Below are 11,710 nucleotides of genomic sequence, written 5' to 3' on the forward strand. Positions count from 1 at the left end.
ACGTTTGGTTCCCTACTACCGCCAAAGGCACTGCTGCCGCTGTTTCTCTAATGGTCAACAAAGCAGGAACAGAGGCCGGCAAGTTTTGCCTGTTACCTCAAAAAGGGTATGTTGTCGATGTCGTGCTTGTCATCCAGCGCGACACACGCTTCGACGCTCCGGAAAGGGGACGCTCATCGATCTTTGCTCCGCCTACTGTCTTTACCCGGGTCGCCGTTTATGTTTCAGGCCAAACTCCCTGCTTTGTAATGCACACTCATTAGCAAAGGCACATGTCCCTGCTCCTGTTTCGATAAAACGACAGGAAAAAGGAAGCGCTATCGCATCGAAAGAACGTAGCAGGGTGAGACTGTTTTTTTGTATGCTTGAATTCCGACGCTTTTCGATACCCCCTGACGCCTCACACATCCGTTTTGAAGATCACGTATCTCAGAATATCTAGCAATGTAGTTAAATCTAGCCGAGCTAATTTCCTCGAAAGCGTCGTCTCATTTGTGCTCATTGAGGCACACGCAGATCCCAGCTCCTCCTTTTCCGGTTGACCAAGAGCTCGAAGCCTCGAAACTAAAACGGAAATAGGGGCGAACACGCAAGGCAACAGCGGAAACAGCCGTTTACGTGATACTAGCTCAGCTTTCTTCTGCTTACACTGTTTTTGTATGAACCGATAGGGGTACTCCAGCGATGTCCTTCTAGAAGCCTTCAAGCAGATACTTCGTTATTTTGACGACCTTGTACTTGTTACTGTTGTGTTTTCGTTATTGCGGGGTAAAGTAGTGCGGAACTGACTTTATTCTACGAAGGGATCGTATGTAATTAGCTTTTTTTTTCACAGTTGCCTCTATGCTCACTGGTGTTTTTGCTCTATAATTCTGCGCCAGATTACATGCGTTACCATCAGTTACATAAGGACATTATAAAACAACACGTTCTTTGTGTGCATTGTACAACAGCCATTTTGGAGCCACAGCACCATCAGGGCCAGGTTGTTTAGATGTTTACGTTCAAGTGACAAATTTTCGCGCGTGTTCAAAGATATTCGGCAGGACGTTTAGTTTGCATCCTTGGATTTGAAAGCTTTGACTTCACTTTGTTCTATACCTATTGTTAATCTTGACACATAGGCACGCCCGATTCATTTGAAGGTCCTGTTTTGAACGTAAGTAGTCTTAAGTGTATGCGCCTGCTCATAAGTTTGCCCACATAGTTCTTGACGAGGGTATTCAACAGCTATGGAATCGTGTGGTCGACCGATATCGCAAACAAACAAGTTACTTCTTCAACATCGCTATTGCGTGAGATGAATGACACCGCCGTTTTGTCCATTGTATGAATAATAATAATGATAATTAATGATAGTTACAATAACGTTGCTTTACTTAAATCGAATGTGCCCTACCGATAAATTATCGGCGGAGGGGGGTCGAGACGCCGTTTCCTGTATTCTTTCAATCAGCGGCATCGCCGTTCGAATCACCGTGTCAGAAAATCTATATGGCCAATCCGAGATTGAATTTATCGGGCATGTTTGATTTTAATAAGTCAAGCCCTTTACCTACGCTAGCATTTACTTGCTTTTTCATACTGTTCGACTCGTTGTTATTTTATTGTGCAGCGAAGAAATTTTAATGTCCAGTTTAATCTCCAAATAGAAAGGTTCTAGGTTTAAAAGAAAAAGTGAATTTTCAATATCAGCTTTATCTCGCCTTCTAAAGAAGTCAGAAGCTACCGGAACTGTCCTGGATACTCGTGCAATGTACAGCGAGAATTTTATAACTGACAGGGTCGCTACAAGGGTCTTGCCAAGTTTCATCAGGGAAGTGTAGGCCTGGAAAGTACTCACCAGCTCGGCTGGCCATCCGAGGGTGATGAGGTTCCCAACTGAGTTTTTTTTTTTTCATTAACCGAAAAGGCAAGCCCCACTATTGTCAGGCATCACTGGGGAATGTTTGAGAAAAAGAAAACAACTAACAAGTATCGGTATATAGCCAGCCTATTTTCGTGGAGTGAATGAGGCTATTCAAAACATGAAACTCGATGAGCAAGGCAAAGTTATACTTCTTGAAAGGATTACTGCTCTGATTACTGATTACAATTGGAAAGGATTGGAAGCTCGTTACAGATGGTCAGGGCCGTGGAAGCCCATTTGCAGACTTTTTTTTTGCCCCCAACATATTCTCAAGACATTTTTCTCGAAACTTTTGTGAGCTAAAAAGGAATCGATACTAGTTCTGTTCTAGTCTAACAGTTCTGTCACCGTTTGTTATTTATTAAACGGCTAAGAGCGAAACTAGCTTCGGTTACCCAAAAACCAGCAAGTGCTATTATAGTACCTCAAGTCGTAAGGCACAGCCTTAAAGAGCCTTGTTCACACCGGATAATGGTGTGAACGGGCGACATGGACTTGAATTGTCACATCTTTGATTGATCAGCAGCGTATTTTGGCTGCAGGCACGGTTCTTGGCGTAACCTAACGAAGAGCCACGATGCTGGGTTTTTTGCAATTGTCTGGACGTATGCTGTCCTAGTACCAAGTATCGCTAAACTAAGAGTCCTGAAAGAAGCTGGAGGAATTCTCGCTTAGCGCGTTCGAAAGAGCGAACTGTCGAGACCTTTGATTCCTGAAGTCATACGCCTAGAGAGCATAGATTGTCGCATCTGCATAAAAACCAGCTAGCTAAAAAGGAAAAAACGAATGGAACTCGTGTGAAATGCGAACAGTTTAAGGACCGTCAGAAATTGGTCACATTGAGAAATGTACAAAACGCTTCGACATCGTAGAACAGAAACGGTGATTAAGCAACATGGGTAAAATAAAAAAAAAAACTCGAAAAGAAACTAGGTCATAATAGCAGAGTGGAATACTCTTAGAATATCCAATAACATGGAAGAAGGAGACTTCCTAGATAACTTTGTTTCAAATATGGCATATTGGCTGCAGAATGTAAGCACTGAATGGTGACATGAAGGAAGCCCGTTATATACCTGCGCACAGATAATTGTATTACTATACATGCATTTCATAGGTGAAGTTTGTATAGAACCGTAGGTATACTACAACAGCGTATAGAAGATGGTCCATTGTTCTTTTTTCCGTAGGCGATTTCTGTTTGTACGGAGAGCGGGTCTAAAAACTCCCCAGTCAAGCTAAGCGACCCTTTGGGCGTTACGCGTACCAAATGTATGTTTGATAATCAACTGAACTGGCCAAATCCGAAGTGTTTTCTATCGTCAAACGAAAACAACCGAAAAAATAAGATCGTGAGTAGTTAGCAGGGAAAGTCATTACGTAACGTATTTGCTTGCCTGTTAAATTTTACAGGAACTTAGTTAATCTATCATTGTCATATTAGCTCATCTCTATCTATGCGAGTTACCGATACAACTGTAACTAGGTGTTTTTCCTTATTAGAATGAACTACTTATGATAACGCGTTTATTCGTGGCGGTCTTGAGACCACAATCGCAAATTTTCGACTGATCGAAAGCTCAAATCAAGACGATTTTAAAAATAGTTTGCTCCCTCTATTTATTGTATTGTCGTTTTTAAAAAATAAATAATAACTCGCAATTTTTTAGTCAGAAGCATATTTTATCAAAACAATTATATACACCGACAATGTAGCTTTGAGGAACACGCACGTAACACCACCAGCCCTTCAAGCTTCTACGGCAATATTATATTGGAACATATATGATGCTTCCAGGAACAATTTTGAGGTACGCTTATCCCTTTTCGACCCCCAAAATGTACGATCGTATTTTTCCAGGCGGTCTATAGATGATTCAGTTTAGATATTATAGCATCGATATGGCTATAAACTACGCACTTCTATCATATCCGCAGCTAGACTTCACGGCGATTTTTATTTAATTTTAACGTACGTTTTTTGATTTGGTCAATACGAATGAATTTGTTTCGAAATGTTAAATAGTCACAATTGATATGTGGATGTATTTTTGGAAGTTTTTTCATATTATTGGATTGTTTTTTGCAGTCGAATAACTCCGAGTATATGCAACAGGCGCGTTCATCTGCGTGGCTAGCGCACGACAAGACTAGAATGATCTATGTACCTCACTTACCACGCGCAACCGAAGTACAATCAAAATGGTCGCCTTGTGTCGTAAGCTCGTCAGTTATTTAGATCTATGTGCAGGCGGCAAGACAGCGTGAACGTTCGGTGACCAAAGGAATCGGACGTTCAATGCTACTGCCGTTAGCCATTGCCACACGGCTTGTGGTTGACTGTAAACTTACCGTCTTCTTAACGGTGAAGCCATTTTTACTCTCTATTCTCGCCGCCATTTATCATCCGTTTACGTTATTTGCAATACGAACTCCGACGGCAAAATGTACGCCTAGCCGCGTTCGTAATGACGCATGCTCCTTAGCAATACCAAACACCGAATAATTTTGTTCCATGTTGTTCATGCCTCGGTTCGATGTTATACCAATGAACCAGAGTGCCTAAAATCAAATGGCCAGCATGAAAGTAAGTCCGATACCACTGTCATGTACATGGTATATCTGGATAGGCCAAAGGCCGCGGTCCTTGAACAGTTTCACGATGCCTAGACATACGTGATCAAACTACACTCTGAACCATTTTTACTTTTCATTCTATTTTGAACTTATTTCACAGAGAAAGTACAAACATAAAGAGCTAGCGATTTTGGCCAGCTGAAAAGTCGAAAACTGCCACAGACATCAGATCACATTGGAACTTCAAAAGCCAACCACTCTTGCTTTTCGGATTCCAGTCAACTTTCCCTTTATGTAAATCGCCACCGATGTACGAGGCAAGCCCTGCAGCAGTTTCGCTGGTGCCCTCGCACCATGACTTCTTAAGAGGGAGATGCTGCAGTGAGCCGGCTTGGATTGGGAACGCCGTCGCTGATTGAGGCCGAAATCTACAGCGGACCTCTAGTTAGGACTGCAGAGATAGGAGACTAAGAAAGTAGAGAGGAGAGAAGAGCAAGAAGGAACTTGGACGGACACAACGCTGGGGCCCTTGGCCGCCATCAGGGCATGCGTGACTCGTAACCGTACTGAGAAAACTCTGCAGGCAAACCTATTACATGTAAAAAAAATACGCATCTCTCTCACGCTCGCTCTCTCTCTCCCTAAGTGATGGGTCAATGATGAGACAGCAGATCAAGAGACAGCGTTACTGGTACAGGTGAAGAGAACAGTTAGGTGGTCCCCGGCCGTAGCCGATTTTGGGGTGGGTATCGAGGCAGACCCTCCAGAAGGCTACTGTAGGAAGTTGTCACAGGAAGAATAATTTGAAGCGGGTCTCACCTATTAGAGATCTATAAAGTGACTTCCGTAATAAATACTTCGCGATAAACGAAACGTCAAAGGTACTGCGACAAAGCGGTTGAACAATTATTCAGCCTGGTTGCGTTTGACTAATCCGACTTAGTAGCCTTCTGTGTTGTAGCAGTGATGTTGGTTGCAGATGTTGAAGGCCCTACGTACCTTTTTGCTTGTTCTAGTTTTGCCCCCTGGTGGAAAACAAGGGGATTCCCCCGAAGTTGGGGGCAAATGGAGCACTGGGAATGCGGTGTAGGAGTATCGGGCTTTGGAGCAAGGCCTCACACCCTGTTCAGGCTTAAACAGGCACCGGAGACTGTTATGGGAAGGGTAGTGGAGAGGGTAGCATCCTGCAGTTAGGCCCCGAGCGTGGTCCCTTCACGCAGCGACTTGTTGAGTCGGTCCGCGCCGCTGTGCTAACCACCGGCTCACACAAGATTTCGGTATTAGGAGGCCGCTTACTAGCAACCGCAGTGGGGCGTAGCGTGCTGCTGCCGTTGAAATCTTTGCTCTGCGGTTCAATAAACAGTGAGATCTTTATATCTCTTTGATGTATGCGATCGCGTACGCATACGAACCGCCTGGCGTACTGCGCCAAATCGAAATCTAGTGCTTACGACGCTTGAGCGGCAGAGGCAAAACTCAAGACTCTGACTCCTTGAGCAATCCAGAGCTCGTTGTTTGTTCGGAGTGCTTCAAGCAGAGGAGTTCGATCTCACACAGCTCTGTGCCATGATTTAATATAGCTAAATCAGAGACACCCATTAAACTATATGGTCGCTATAGGAACCAAATGATTTTGTGTTGTTATGGTGTTGTGACGATGGAAACGAGATCTAGAACGTTCTGCTGTCGTCCTTTGCTAGCGCATACCTATATACTGCAAATAATAGATAAAATCATATAGTTACTAGTACACAGTGGCATTGAGTAGAAGTAGTTGCTTTAAAGATGAACGTATAATTACCTTCTGCAACGAGATCAGCTAGCGGTTAGGCTGTTAATGGCATGACGACCATTTTTGAGTGCTATACGCGTTAACCGTCAAGACGGATATGAAACTGATATAGACGTTTAAGTAAACACTCCAACAAGAACTACTTTTGGTTTTATTGTATATATATATATATATATATATATATACATACAAGAAACTGTTCTAGCAGCAACTTAACCGTTGCTGCTAGAACAGTTCCTTAGGATCCTCTCAATGCAACTCAACTAAATTTGTATATACCAAAAGACTGCCAAAGGATAACAAAGGACTACCCGAGGATATCACAGGACTGACAGCCCAATACACCGACATCACTTGGTAAATGAGACATTTGTCTGTGGATGTGTCGACGTCATGGTGACCGTGTTGTTTCCGTGTAATCTAGTTTTTATTAGTTATTTAGTGGTTTTGGCTCTCGCTAGTAGGATATGTGTCGCTCGAAAATTCGCCGCGCAATCTGGTCGTACGTAGGTGCATACGAGAGCGTACGGCCTGCAATGTAAATGCTTCTATTATTATTCACGACCTCACTGGTGGGGACGCCAACAGCCGCTTTTGGATACGGTACTTTTGAGGATACACTGGCCACGCAAACTCGACAGCGTGAAAAACTGCGCAAAAGGGGAGAAAGTGGAAGAAAAGAAGCAAAGAACTTGCAAAGTGTACATAGACCTGCAGTGTAATGGAAGTTTATTAGGTCATTGTTTTGATCCATAAGTTGTACTCGAAACAAGGAAGATAAGTACGGGGTGCGAACAACAGAAACGACCGCAATTTTGTTGTTTTCAAGTCTTCGTTCGAATTTTGTGACGCAATCATTGCCCGTAGAAGTATACTTCGCCGAGGCAGAATGGCTATTAGTGGAGATGGTGAACCGGGCGAGACGTCGAGCAATACCATCGGACACGAGGTCCACGTAGGTAACCATCAGCATAAGCCTTCGACAGATAAAGTTAATCAAAACAACGAAAATTTGAAGCAAGAAAACCGAAAGCAGAAAAATCAGAACCAAAATCAAAACCGCCAGACGAAAACTGTCTCCATAATACCAACATCGGTAACTTGCGAACGCAACTTAATGAACAGGGCCACTGATAACCACAAAGCAGATAGCGATTTCGGCAACGGTGGTCGGAGAACTGCTACCGTTACGTCCACCGCATTAGCTTGTCGACAACTATCGATGACGCTCAGGGACGAGGAGCTAAACGAGATTCGACCAGTTGATGATGATCCGCCGAAGGGTGGAAAGAACTCGTGTTACAAATCATCATCAGGCGCCACCGATGCATCGAGCTTGACTTGCAGTGGAGGTAGCGACCTGGCTTCGTCTTCATCATCGGCGACTTTAACAAAACGACCAATAAAAGGTTCGATAACAAGTGACGGCAAACCAAATGACAACGATGGCAACATGGGGGGTTTTAATGAGGACGATATTCGACACATTGATTCGGCTATCGAGGGCAGCCCCGTTGAGGGTCAATGTCCACTATTAAGCAATGGTGACCTCCGAGATAGCTCGTCTACGATTCACTACCATCAGCGCCAGCAGGAACAACCCCAATGTCATCATGAACATCATCACGAGGATCAGCCAACAGGACTCGCTCTACAGGGAGATCAACCCGAAGAAGAGGTTCGCTGCGAATGCAACAACATGCCATCCACGTGAGTGATTTGCGGAATGGGTCATAAAAGCGTGATACGCTAATATAGGATGTCCCAAATATGTATACGCTGTTATTTGATTGCACCATTTTTTTGGGCAATGTAATAATAGGCGGCAACTATTTGAACTTATCGCAAGACCCTTCTTTTGCCACACGTTTCAGCGGACTTTGATGAATATGACGAATCTTATTTCTACTAGTACGAGCACCTGCACCTAGTCATCGTGATGTATATATTAGCTTATAATCATTCAAATTGTGTTCGTACATCTTTTTTTTTAAACGCCTTGTAATGACGAGGAGGAACAACTATAAAACGCTACATTTTAAGGAAAATTAACTAATTAGTTAATTATGAAAAGAAAAAGAACCAAAGCAAATGATAGAGGATTACCATAAACAAAATATGGCATAGTGATTCGTCGTTACCAGTGACGCAGTACCTTTGATCCATTAGATCACATATGAAAAATGGCTGTTGTGCTTTTAGCTTATTGTTCTTTTTTTCAAATTTTTAGAAGCGTTATCCATAGATGGAACGTTGTTTGCTTGTCCTACCAACCCATTATCATCGATTTGTTGAGCCCAATATGTATAGAGATATGTGGGCTGAAAAGGAAAGAACCTTCGATCCTTCGTATTTGCTTTTCGTCCAGGTCGAAACGCTTTCGGAACAACTCGTGACGTGTAAAACTTTACCTCTGTAAAGGCTAATTCAGCTCAAAGGTGACTTTCCAAGTTCAAAAGTGACATTTCCGCTACCTCAATAATGCGTTTCACTTGATATCCAAATTTACCAAGGATAGGCTTAAGCGATTTTTAGATAAAGGTAAACATCAGGTTAGCCTAAGGGGCTCGAAAGAAAGCCGAAGAAAGCTATAAACAAGGGCAAACATTACACATGCACCGATAGAATGCATACTATAGTATGTGTGATTGATGAGGTTATTGCACGCAACTGAACTTGACCGAAAAAACGTTTTAAGACATTTAAACTAAGAGATATGCTGCGGTGACAAAATGTGCTTTCGTCCGGCAGGAAACGTATAATTGACTTCATGTATGAAGCATGCCCCAACGAGTTTGCCCTTGTCTTGTGACCCAGATCACGTTAAATTATACAGCTAGAAATATATAAAAAGATTTGACATATTCAAAGTACAATGAACGTTGTACGTATAGTTACTATACAAAAAGAACTTTAGTGCACTTTTTTATTCAACTTGATTCGTAAAAGTTACCTTCAAAATAGCGCAGCAACATTCGGAATGACTGTTCAAAAATATGTGACATCTTCATGTAATTTAATTACGCGTTTAGCTTAAAGCTGTTGAACGAAAATGGGTAAACCAAAAATAATAAATGTATTCGATAGCTAAATGGTTGTAACCGTAACTGGTTGATTAATCCGGTCTAGAACCGCTTTTAGAAGTAATTTTTATACTTCAATATAATTCATTGTTCGTACGCGGTGAGTGAAATGCAACCCTGCTCGCGAAACGATGTCAAGGGGCGAATCGCCAATAGATAGAAATAACTTCTAGGGGCATAAGTTTGCCAGATCGCATATTCCTCTGTTAGAAATCGGTTAACGCCATTCGTAACCACCGTACAGGGCGGAGTGGTCGCGTTTCGTTTAGACATAGATCTCACATCTCAGCTACGTGAGGCTTTGATACGTAAAATCCGTTGTAGTTTCCGTTTGAAACAAATTTACGGAGCATTAGTACAGCTAAACATAAGTAGATGTGCAGTTCTAATAGATCCTCGACATTCAAATGCGTATGACACTGAAAACCTCATTAGAAGAAGTACTTCATTTAGAAAGCGTACATCACTTAGCTCTTGCCTAACACAGACAATTTTAATTGAAACAGTGTTTTTGTTCTATACTATGATCAGGTATTTACTGAATCTGTGCCCAAACCTACGGACAACGTACAGCATAGCAAGATAGAATGGACGGTGTTGTGAAATCGATATCCAAACAGCCTCGCCCTCTAACGTACTTTGAGCTTCTAACGGATGTCGTTATTTACGCAGGAATGGTGTGTATGCCCCTGGAAGGGAAAATACGAGAACATTTCTCTTATCATGTTGGGTGTGTCATTTCTTTCTTCTTATTAGAGTATGACTGTTTTGTCTATCTGATCCTGTGCCCGGATGGCTGTCGATCGTCTTTCGTTAGTATGTCTCGACCTGTTTGATGGATAACGCATGCCAGAATCTCTTGTGCGACTCGGTTCGTGCAGGCTGCTAGCGACATGGTTCACTTTCGATAGCATTGAAGTGGTCTTCCTCTGACCTTTTAATCTTAACATCGTATCTGCAATCGTTCCTGTACGTTTTAATCGTTTTTTAGGAAGATAACCGTTAGTGCTTCATTAATTACGGCCATCGGTCTGAAGACTCAATTTCTGTTTAAAACTGGCTAACTATAGTTGAAAAAGATAGCGATAGAGGGCGCCAGCATAGCCTTAATGAACCGCTGAACGAACGACTCTATGTTTCATAAAAATCGACCTAAGATCGACTTCGAATTATCATACCACGAGGTCTTCCTCCCGACTCCTAGATCTATTCGACTTATATGTGATACAGTGCCAAGCAATTTGTTGATAAATTTCAAACCTTATCGCGTGTATCTTAAAAGAACATTACTAAATTTTTTCAAAAATAATATTATAATAATATTATTAAATAAAATTAGATGTACATAATAAGTACAATGCCACCACTTACTAACAAATAGGTCATTTGATTTATGTTCGTCCTTATTAACCTAAATGCAAACAATCCTTTGGGGCCGAGTATCGTCTAGTTTTACCTTGAACTAGTCAGCAAAATTGAAACAAACGAATTCTTCTCTTCTACGCGGTCTTATTTTGAAAGAAAAAAGGTGGCAATTGACCGGGCAATCACCAGCTGCTGCTGCTGCTGCGGTTGTTGCTGGTAGACAACGTAATCTCGATAAATAAAATGTGGTGGAGGCAACATATCGACGCAGATAACCAAAAAGAAAACAGCTGTGTCGGATTTAAAGGGGCCTCTGCCTAGCTTGCGAGATGGCGGGCAAACTGTCTGGAAGATCGCAGATTACTATAGTCTGGCATGCCTCAGCTGTTCTATTTGTCCAAAAAGCCTTATCGCTCAAGTGGAGGAGGACGCTGTGGAACAGTCGAGATGGTTTTTTAAAAATCAATTTTGAGGCTTTTGTGCGGTCTTTAAGTGATGAAACCATTTGTGCAAACGGTCTATTGAACCTCTATAGAGGCCGTATTGTTCGTATTCGCTTCTACGTACATCTTGTAAAACGAGTATATATCAACAAGAAGTAAAAAGACAAAATGAAAACTAAAAAATCGAATAGTATTTTTTTTTACTAATCAAGGAGCAACACCATCAATTGAGAAGACACGGTTAATTCTATTGCAGTGTCTTCTGTCCATATGATTCGCAATGTGGAACTCTTCTTCTCGCCGCCATGAATATTGGCCATGGCGAAATGGTTGGTATCGGATTTTTCTCTATCCTAGTACCGGCCGTATCGTTTTTGACATTGCTATTGAAAACGGGTTCTTCAAACAATGACTTGAGATATTGGCTTATCGATCGAGTGCCACGTTCAGTCTCGCTTTCGGCTTCACTCAACGTTAGAAAGACAATTCAGTCTTCCTGTCGAAATAAGTCTATGGTTTTGCTAAAATCTCGACCTCTCTC

This window comes from Varroa jacobsoni, unplaced genomic scaffold (assembly GCF_002532875.2).
Source record: "Varroa jacobsoni isolate VJ856 unplaced genomic scaffold, vjacob_1.0 scaffold_542, whole genome shotgun sequence".
In the NCBI taxonomy this organism is placed as follows: domain Eukaryota; kingdom Metazoa; phylum Arthropoda; class Arachnida; order Mesostigmata; family Varroidae; genus Varroa; species Varroa jacobsoni.